This window comes from Juglans microcarpa x Juglans regia, chromosome 2D, assembly GCF_004785595.1.
Source record: "Juglans microcarpa x Juglans regia isolate MS1-56 chromosome 2D, Jm3101_v1.0, whole genome shotgun sequence".
NCBI classification, from domain to species: Eukaryota; Viridiplantae; Streptophyta; class Magnoliopsida; order Fagales; family Juglandaceae; genus Juglans; species Juglans microcarpa x Juglans regia.
In genome coordinates, this window is record NC_054596.1 from 3869379 (window position 1) to 3879995 (window position 10617).

Here is a 10617-nt window from a genome sequence, read left to right on the forward strand (position 1 = left end):
GGGTGTCATTGTCTCTAAAAAAAAAAAAAAAAAAAAAAAGGAATCGACTCTTTCTATCCATATATTTTTCACATCCCGGATGGCTCCAAAAAGTCATAAAGTCATAAAATTAAATAATTAAATCAGTTTGCCTTTGTTAAATAGATAAATGAGAGTGGAAGGAACTTTGGGTACAAAGCCAACACATTATTTACATTAATTGAAGATGAGAATGAAGATTCCTGTTCTTTGATTGGGTAACAAAGTACTAAAATTATATTCCTTAAGGTTATTGTGAAAATTTCAATCATTGAAAAGTTAACTTTTTGTTTCCCTTTTATTCAAATGTCACATTAGATTGCGTTTCCCAGATCTGAGAATTGGGTGTCATTGTCTCTAAAAAAAAAAAAAACATAGGAATTGACTCTTTCTATCCATATATTTTTCACATCCTGGATGGCTCCAAAAAGTCATAAGCATTGCAATATTAGGACCTTTTTCTTTACAGGAAATGCTGCTTTTACATAAAAAAAAATATATATATATATATTATTTGAATACATTTGTAGCTTCATCTATTTTTCTTCTCTCTCTTTCCTGGTAAGCAAATCATCAAGATCTACAATAAGCCTACCTAAATACTGTTTAATATTCATGGTAGGTTTCAATTTCAATCAATCAGAGGAGGTTCCGTTTGATCCAAGCCCCTTCTCAAGCCATTGACTCACAACTTGTTTAGTGCTTATAATATTGCTCATAAGCTCAGAGTCTTGGAGTTTTAAGGACAGAATTGAGGTGAAAACACAATGAAGATCCCCCTTCCCAATATTAGTCATTCTATTGGGTCAATCTCCAGCTGCATTCCTCTCCTGAACAGCTCGTAAGGGTGAGCAAGTGGATATTCATCTGCTTTTGTTTTCCACCTGATGCAAGCAAAAGCACAAAAAGGATAGCTTCAAATGGAAGTACCAATTGATCACATGAATTTTGAGTGCTAATTCCACCTTAATCATGACTAACATTAACATTAATGCGTGTCTCTGTTGAAAATGCTATGATGAGAACTGCTATGATTAATGCCAATATTAAAATGGTTGCTGCAGAAAATGCAGCAAACCCAATTATATAGATTCCTGAATGGGATTCAGCAGGTTACTGCTAGATTAACCTGCACGTTTCCATCCTTAATCCATGCATGCTGTCATCTAGTGGGGGCACTTTACCTATAATTAAGGACAAGATGGTGAAGGAAGTATGCAATCTCTACTTTGCAAGTTCAGCACCTGGACACAGCCTTGGCCCACCTCCAAACGGTGACAATTCGATTATACAAGGTCAGGAAAATGTCACATACATGCAAAAATGCATAATATTCAAAGATCTGTCTGTATCTATGTGAGCATCCAAGCCATTTCCTTTTACCTAATCATCTTATCCCCTGCACAAGTTTCCTTCGTTTTACTTATCTATAAGCATGCATCGCATGTGTGTCTCGACTAATATGTATATATTATTTATATATAGCTAACATATATGTTGGTTGAGGTGCACATGGAGATGCATGTGAATATATTAATGAAATAAAATATACTTGCAAATTATTAATTTGGTCAGAAAGATGTAGATAACATATATGTTAGAAGGTGTAACACGTTAGTTTTGATAGTTTAGGATGCGAAATACAGGAGCCTTGAAAATTAAGTGTGTAAAGTGTATCTTTTAAAGATTACTCAAGGAAGGTGGACTTTTTGTGATAAATGTGATATTTTTTTATATAAAAAAAAAGGTATACCGTACAAGTGCAACTGAGGTGCATTGGTTAATGGGCTAGAGGAGGTATTGATACTTACAAGAGAGAACCTTCCTGCAGGTGACACTGGCAACCCTTATTTATCGGAGGCCAATCAAAGCTTGCCACATGTGAGGTACACGAAAGAACTGAGGAGGCACATTAGACCGAAACCCCTCCCTCCCTCTGAAGCAAAAGACTCTCGATCCCCCTCTCTCTGCTCTCTGCTCTCCCTCCCTCTCTGAATCTTCAAGACTCCCTCTCTCTCTGCTCTCTCACTCTCGATCCCGCTCTCTCTGTCGATCCCGAAAGGCGAAAACCCTCGTTATCTCTCTGCCTTCATTTTCTTGCAAACATTCACCATTTTTCTGTTTGGATTTTGATGTAAAAACTGAAATGGCCTGGGCAAGTGCTGCTGTGAAATTGGGATCCTTGGTCAAGGAAGGCGCCATCTATTCCACCAAGAATTATCTGACTTCCGGAGAATCAATTCTGGTTTTTGATTGTTTGGGATCATTACTAGGTTTGGATTTTGCCAAGTCAAGAGTGACGCTAGGTCCAGACGGGCAGAGGCATTCGGGTGGGGGGGAAGAAGAAAATGAGAGAGAAAGAGAGAGAGGGGGGGTGCAGACCAAGGGGGGAAATGAGGAATGTTTCAGAAAGAGAGAAGGGGGGACGAAGGTCGCATTCTGGGAAAATCCCTTCAACAAAATCAAAACCAAACACACCCCCCTGCACGCCGTACGACCTCGGGTCCCGATGGAGAAGCTCCAGACGGCGAATGGCGAAATCACTTGTATCATTTTAGTTTCTGATATTTTTTTCATCTATTTCTCGCATATCCTCTCCTTCCCCAAATATATTTTTCCATTCCGTTTCAAATGCACAAATTCCACAAACTTTAGCAATCTCTCTGTCTCTCAATCCCTGTTTTTGTTCCCAAGCACCCTGTTATTTTTTCTCCTTTCTCTTCTTTCCCACAAAATCTAATTCTTCAGATATTGCAAAAATAATTTCAGAATCCTAAATAATTTCAGATATTAAAACTGTATATGCAAAAATAACAAAGTGTATAGGAATATCTTAGTGTATAGGAATATCTTGCAAAAATACAAGGTTAACGACGAATCAATGGTGGGAGTAAGAGACCAACAGCAAATAAATGTTTAATAGCAAAAACTGTTTCACAGAGAGAGAGAGAGAGAAGGGGGGGATGCAGAGCATGGGGAAGAAGGTTTTCGGTCTGGTCTAGAGCTCGAGCAGGAAGGGATTTTCGTGATCCCCTGGTAAACGCCCTACCTGGTTTACAAAGGAATACCTACGTGGCAGCTTCTAATTGGTTTCCGATAAGTGAGGATTTTAGATGACACCGGTCCGAAGAGGAACTGTACTTACAAACCATCTCCAAGGATTGAATTCTAAGGGATTTTCATGGAGAGTTGCATCAAAATTCACTGCAGTCAATATGGGGAAAACCTTCCATCCTGAGGGTATGACAAACTCTGCAAGAGTTCAAATCATTATGATCTCTGTTAAGTAAGAAGCAGCCATCATCAAGGAAATACACAGACATGTAATATCAACTCTACATGATGTAAGAACCTTTAAATGAAATGTCTTGAAGAGCTTTCCTGTGAACAAACTTGACTACATTCCCATATCTCATAGCTTCACATATAACCTACGACAAATTCAAGCATATAATTAGTTCTGTATGGAGAACTTTATCCCGCAAAGAAAAGTAGATTGTGTGGAAAATTAATTTCTGAAATGATGTGATACATTGGAAGTGAACTCCATCTTCTTATAATCTGCCCAGTTCAAAGTTTCCCCTTCCTCCTTGCATTTCCTTATCCCTTGGTGTTCTTCCTGCATAAATGGTGAGTAAACTCCTCTTTAGCATAATAGCACATATAGTATTTTTACAGCATGTAGAGAGAGAGAGAGAGAGAGAGAGAGAGAGAGAGAGAGCTTCAATTTTTCTAAAGCATTTGGTGCATGCCCCAGAAAGTAGACAATCAAGGCCATAAGTGTTGCCGTTGTCTCATAGCCAGCTAGCAAGAGGTCCAATACAATGCTTACTTTCTCGTCATAGCTTAGGCTTTGATTTGACAAAATCCCATCTAAGAAGTCTCCTCCTGTAACCCCCACATTCCTTTCTTCCCTCTCTGTTATGATTCCTTTCACGGTGGAACAAAGTCTTGCTCTAGCCTAAAGAAAACCAGTAAAATGGAGAACTAAATTAAGCTAGCTTTGAGAAGTAGCTTAGCATAGTCATAATTTAGTTATATATTACCTTCACAGCTTTGGAATAAGCGCTCCAGGGATTTTTAGAGGCAAAGACACAAAACCTGTAATGAAAGTCTCGAAGTCTTCTAATATGGTCAGGCAACTGGCTCCTCTGGTTTAATACTCAAAAGATGCTTCATCATGGTATTGAGTGCAAACTGTGAATAAAAAAAAAAAATGAAGACCAAGATGAATTCAAGTATACCATTATATTCTGAAAGATGGTGAAAGTAAATACTATATATACCACTTTAGCTTCTTTGTAAAACAAGACTGCTTTACAGTTTCTCCATGAATCCATCATTGAGATTGTCAGAGTCTCTACAGAACGAAGGAACTCTGGTGATGACTTGGACATGCCGACAAAGCTGTCAGCAAAGCTCCTAATCTTCTTGTGAACGTCTCCGGACACAATAAGCAAAGAATGCTTGCCAAGAATGTCATGCATGGGCTTTGGGTAGCTGGCTTGAAATAGCTTCTCTTCATTCTGAAGAATAAACATGTTGAGTTCATGGTCGCAGGAAACTATGGTTGGTGAACCAAATAGATGGGACTTGAAAATCCTCCCATACCTGCATGAAAACAATAGAAAATAACCATTATGTAATGTAATAACTAAGCCCTGACAATGCATTGATTAATTAAAGTTGGCGAGATACGAACATCTACATACAAATAATATTGTTGATGTTTAAATTCATTAAAAAAATAAAAAAAGGAAAAGGAAAACAGAAGCAGAAAAGTACAGAAAATTGGTAAATCACCTAGAGCAATGCTCTTGTAAGAAGCTCCCTAAAGAGTTTGATTTATGGGGTTTGAGGAAGCCAATAGTCTCCCCCAAAAGGGGCCATCTCATGTTACCAGAAGGTAAGTTTGGAAGCTCTTGTTTCCCAAAAAAGTGTAGGAGAAGAAAAGCCAAAGCCAGTCCTAACCAGAGAGCTAATATAATAGGCAAAAACATCTCTCTTGCTGAAGAAACTCAAGAAGCTTGTCTTGTTTTGATGACTCTCGAAGCCTTGCAAAGCTCTCAGCTGGTTTGTTTCCCTATCCTTGCAAATATATATACACACACACACACATATTCTCAGATCATCTCTGGAATACTTATTGTAGATTATGCCTTGACATTTTTTTTACTAAAGAGGAAAAAATAATAAGGGTAAGTTATATTGGATGAGCGAGTTTGGCTCCAAGGAAAATGGGAGGGACAGACTGGAAAAATGAACTGGAATTTACATATATCATACATACATAAATTAAATGGTCTTTTTTGGTAAGATGGCTGGATCTTTAGCAGTTGGGAATTTTTTATTTTTTATTTTAAAGTTTGGAGGACCATTGACTGAATTTAAGAAATTCAATTTTATAGTGATAATGCTTTCTCGCATACATGGAGATAAAAGAAGAAAAAATCAGAAAGGTGCAATGATCATCATTGTCTCTCCCAAGATATGAATAAGAAATATGAACAGTAAAGCAAAGGGAGGCTCACCTAACCCTCTCAAAGACCAAAAAACCCTTACTAATTTGCTTTCAATGTCAAACATTATCCCAGCTTGAATAATGATAGGGTTATTATGATAGGATTATTACATTACTACTATCTATTTATTATTATTTTTATTTGATTTTTTTAAATTTTTATTTTATTTAATAATTAAGGAAGTGAGTATTAGTAAATTTATATAATTTCTTAGTGATTAAAGATGTTAAAAAAATACTTAAAAGAAAATATAAAAAAAAAAAAAAAAAAACTTGTAATGCCTTGGGTAGTAGATGGGTATTGATAGGGTAGTAACCCTATCACTACCCTTCTAGCTTACCCTACCCACACCAAAAAAGCTGCCTTCTTTATGTCCGCCTCCTAGTCTAGGAACTAGGAAATGTACTACACTGGTTATCTCCATTAATTACCTGTATTCATAGCTGTGGTACTGCAAAGAATGCTTGTTGATATGTAGGGCTGTAATCGAGCTGACCGAGCCAGTCTTTGGCTTGCCGAGCTCGACTCAAAATACTAGAGCTCGAGCTCGAGATTTTTTTTTTATTCTTTGTTCGAACTCGACTCGATAAGCTAAACTCTCAATTCGAGCTCAAGCTCGAGCTCGTCTCACAAACGAGCTCGAGTCGAGCTCAAATTGTTAATTTTTTTATTTTTTGAATAAAATTTAATAATTAATAAATAAAAAATAAAAGATCTAATATTAAATTTATACAACTAACAAGTAGAACCTCTATTGAATTATAAAATTTTAAAAAATTTATAAATACTTAATATCTAACTAGTAGACATTTATACAAAATAACAATACATTATATGCCTACATATATTATTAATACATACACTTAATATGATTTTTTTTTTTTTTTTTTTATAAGTAAGAGATAAATTTTATTGATATGAATGAAATAGGCATGTACCACGTACACAGGAAGTATACAAAGAACACCTAAATACATTCTAAGAGCGATGAACTAAAGACAAGAAGTCATGAATATTATCCCCAGTTAAAACAATAGCAGAAAACCAAAGCAATAAGGTATTTAGAAAAAAATTCTTCAGCTCCACCACTGTGCGTTCCTTGTCTTCAAAACAGCACACATTCCTTTCCATCCAAATGCACTACATGATATACAACAGAATCATCTTTCAAACTGCTGCCACTTGATGACAGCTCTGCAATTTTCTCCAACAACCCATCAAATCCACCACCCTCATAGGCATTACCCAAGCGACACCAACCCTCCGAAAAATCTCATCCCACAACACCCTTGTTACATCACAATATAGTAAGAGATGATCCACCGATTCTCCATTCTTTTTGCACATGTAGCACCAATCCATCACTACACATCCACTCTTCCTCAAATTGTCTGTGGTCAAGATCTTCCCAAGAGCGGTGTTCCAAACAAAAAAAACAACTTTGGAGGGCACACGAGACCTCCAAATGTTCTTTTAGGAGAATGAAGTATGTTCCTGTGTTATCAAAAGGTTATAGTACATCTTAACAGTACATAACTTATGATCCTTCGACCTCCACTTCAAGCTATCATTTTGTGCCCTAGTAGTCCCCGAGGAATGTAATAGGCTGAAAAAGTCTGTAACCATAGCTAGTTCCCAATCGTGAAAATCCCTATTAAACAAAATATTCCACTGATGCGAACCATGAGAAAATAACCGCACAGCAGCCATTGAAACCTCCCTATTAGCTGCAATACGATATAAAGCAGGAAAAACCATTTCCAATGCTTGATCTACACACCACATGTCCCACCAAAAACTGATTTGATTGCCCTCACCGGCTACAAAGTGAATATGATTATCAAAACATATCCACCCCTTCCTTATAAACTTCCATAACCCCACTCCATAACCCCCTCTCACTTCGTTGGAACACCAACCGCCCCAAGCAACACCATATCTTGCGTCTATAGTTTACTTCCACAATGCTCCCCCCTCTCGATGACATCTCCAAAGCCATTTCCCCAATAGTGCTTTATTAAATGTTCTCAAGTTGCACACACCCAACCCTCCATTCACAATTGGGGCACATACTATCTTCCAACTAACCAGGTGGAATTTCTTCTCCTCCCCTAGGCCTCCCCATAAGAATGCCTTAAAAAGTTTCTCAATCTTATTCACCACCCCTGTAGGCATTGGAAAAAAAGATAAGTAATACGTGGGGATGTTAGTGAGTGTGCTCTTGATAAGAGTAAGACGCCCCCCCTTAGATAAATACACCATTTTCCATCCCACCAACATTTTCTCTATCTTCTCCACCACCCCATCCCATATAGCTCTACTCTTTAAAGTTGCTCCTAACGGAAGGCCCAAATATTTCGTTGGGAATGACTAGCTACACTGCGGATATTAGGAACCTCACCCACCGGTACCATCTCAGATTTGCTAAGGTTCACCTTGAGCCTTGACACCGCTTCGAAACAAAGTAACAATGCTTGTAGAGTTTGGACCTGACTGCTATCCGCTTCACAGAATACCAGAGTGTCCTCTGCAAAAAGAAGGTGTGAGATGATAAATGGGCCACCAGAACCATTTCCCACCTAAAAATCCGATAAAAAACCCTATCAACAGTAGCCTGCACCATCCTACTCAACGTCTCCATAACGATAACAAATAGAAGAGGAGATAGCGGATCTCCCTGTCGCAAACCCCTCGAGCTATCAAAAAAACCAGTAGAAGTGCCATTAACTAGAACTGAGAATCGGGCAGTTGAAATACAATGATTCATCCAAGAAATCCATCTATTTCCAAAGCCACACCGCTCAAACAGATTCAAGAGGAATTCCCAATTCACAAGATCATAAGCCTTCTCCATGTTAAGCTTACAGAGAATACCTGGACTTCCCTCGCGCAATCTAGCATCGAGGCTCTCATTTGCTATGAGTACCGAATCAAGAATATGTCTCCCACGAATAAAAGCATTATGAGGCTTGGATATAATATTTTCCACTACTGGAGTAAGCCGATTAGCAAGAACCTTCAATATAATCTTATAAACACTACTAACCAAACTTATTGGATGAAAATCCTCAATAATCGAAGCCCCGTGCTTCTTGGGGATGAGAGCAATAAATGTCGCATTAAGAGATTTTTCAAACTTCTGAAAAGTGTGGACTTCATTGAACACCTGCAAAACATTACCTTTCACAACATCCCAACAAGTTTGGAAAAAACCCATTGAGAAACCATCCGGGCCTGGTGCTTTATCCTTAGCCATACCAGAGATCACCTTGAAAATATCTCCTTCATCGAAAGGTCTCTCTAAAACACTCACATATTGCGAATCAATTGCCTCAAAAGTCAAAGCATTAAGCTTCGGCCTCCAAGTTGCCGATTCGGTGAGAAGAGTCTCATAATAATGTACAATATGATTTTCTAATTCGGGGGGAGAGGATAACACCTGAGTACCAAAATGAAGCGACTCAACAGCATTGTTATGCCGATGTGAATTAGCCACTTTGTGAAAGAACTTTGTACACCTATCACCCTCTTTCAACCAAAGAGCCCTGAATTTATGACGCCATGATATCTCCTCTGACAACAAAACCCTCTCCAACTCTGCCACAACCGTGCCCTTCCTCAATAATATCTCCTCCGAGGCATCTCCCAATAGTTCCCTATCCTCTATCTCCTGCAATTCCTCCAACAAAGTAGACTTCTGATTGTCTGTGTGACCAAAAACTTCCAAATATCATTTCTTTAGATCTTGTTTTAGAGCCTTAAGCTTACCTGCTAAAATGAAACTTGGAGTGGCACTAAACTGATACGATGCCCACCAAGCACACATTGTCTCTGCAAACTCATTCGTTGTTAGCCACATGTTCTCAAACTTGAAGTACTGGCGACCCCTAAGAATGCCCCCACAATCTAGAAGAATGGAAAAATGATCTGAACTGACTCGAGCTGACCTTTTTTGACTTACTTTTGGATAGTGGGCTTCCCATGCCGAAGAGACAAGGAATCTATCTAACTTCGACCAAGCCCGGCCGTTAGACCATGTGTACTCACCCCCCACCAAGGGAAGGTCCATAAGTTCCAGATAAAAAATGAACTCAGAGAATTCCTCCATGGCCATAGTATACCGATGATGTCCTGATCGTTCACTAGGAAAGAGAGTAATGTTGAAATCACCCCCCATACACCACGACACATCCCATAATGAGTATATACCCGCCAATTCCTCCCACAACCTTCGCCTATCATTGTCCATGTTAGGACCATAAGACCCTACAAAAACCCATTCCCATCCATCACTCACATTTTTTAATAGAGTCGAAACAGAGAACTCACCAACACACTCATCAATCGCCTCAACCACTCTTTTATCCCACATTAATAACACTCCACCTGAGGCTCCCAATGAAGCCAAATAAGATCAGCCCACATGCGAGCATCCCCATAGGCTATGCACAATTCTTCTATCTATGAGACGCAACTTTGTTTCTTGAAGACATATCACATCACCCTTCCACATCCTCAACAAGGATTTGATACGAAGACGTTTATTACTATCATTGAGTCCCATATGTTCCATGATAAAATCTTAGGCTTAATAAAAAACTTAACTTGCCCCTCCCTTTCAGTCTATCCCTTCCGCTACTCACTTCCTTAATATCATAATTGATGGAACAAGTTAAACGTTTAAGTTCTCTATCCTGTTTTGTTGCTGATTTCGAACGGCTAGCTTCAATAGCCACTACAAGAGCCATAAATTGCTCTTCGTAACCTCCAAAAGAAATCCCAAAAATATCTTGTAACTCCTCTACCTTCTTAAAAATCCAATTAGACAAGCAACTCCCATAGTTAGAACTGGGAGGAAGTGTACACAAAGGAGTAGCTGCCCCCTCATTGCCTACACTGTCCTTGGGAAGCAAAGACATTTCCGAGCCCCCCCACAGAATTTGGTTCATCACTTGAAGCCAAATTTTCAACGAAAATATCTTCCCCAGATTTATACCCATGACAAAAGCCCATTTCCAGTGATGGTAAGTCTATCGGAAGCTCCAAACTCAATAACCCAACCTCCGGCAAGGCAGGT

General features: G+C 38.7%; 1 pseudogene; it reads right to left on the reverse strand.

Annotated features, from left to right (window-relative positions):
* Positions 1 to 475: 475 nt before the first annotated feature.
* LOC121251254 lies at positions 476 to 5097 on the reverse strand (annotated as a pseudogene).
* Positions 5098 to 10617: the final 5520 nt, after the last annotated feature.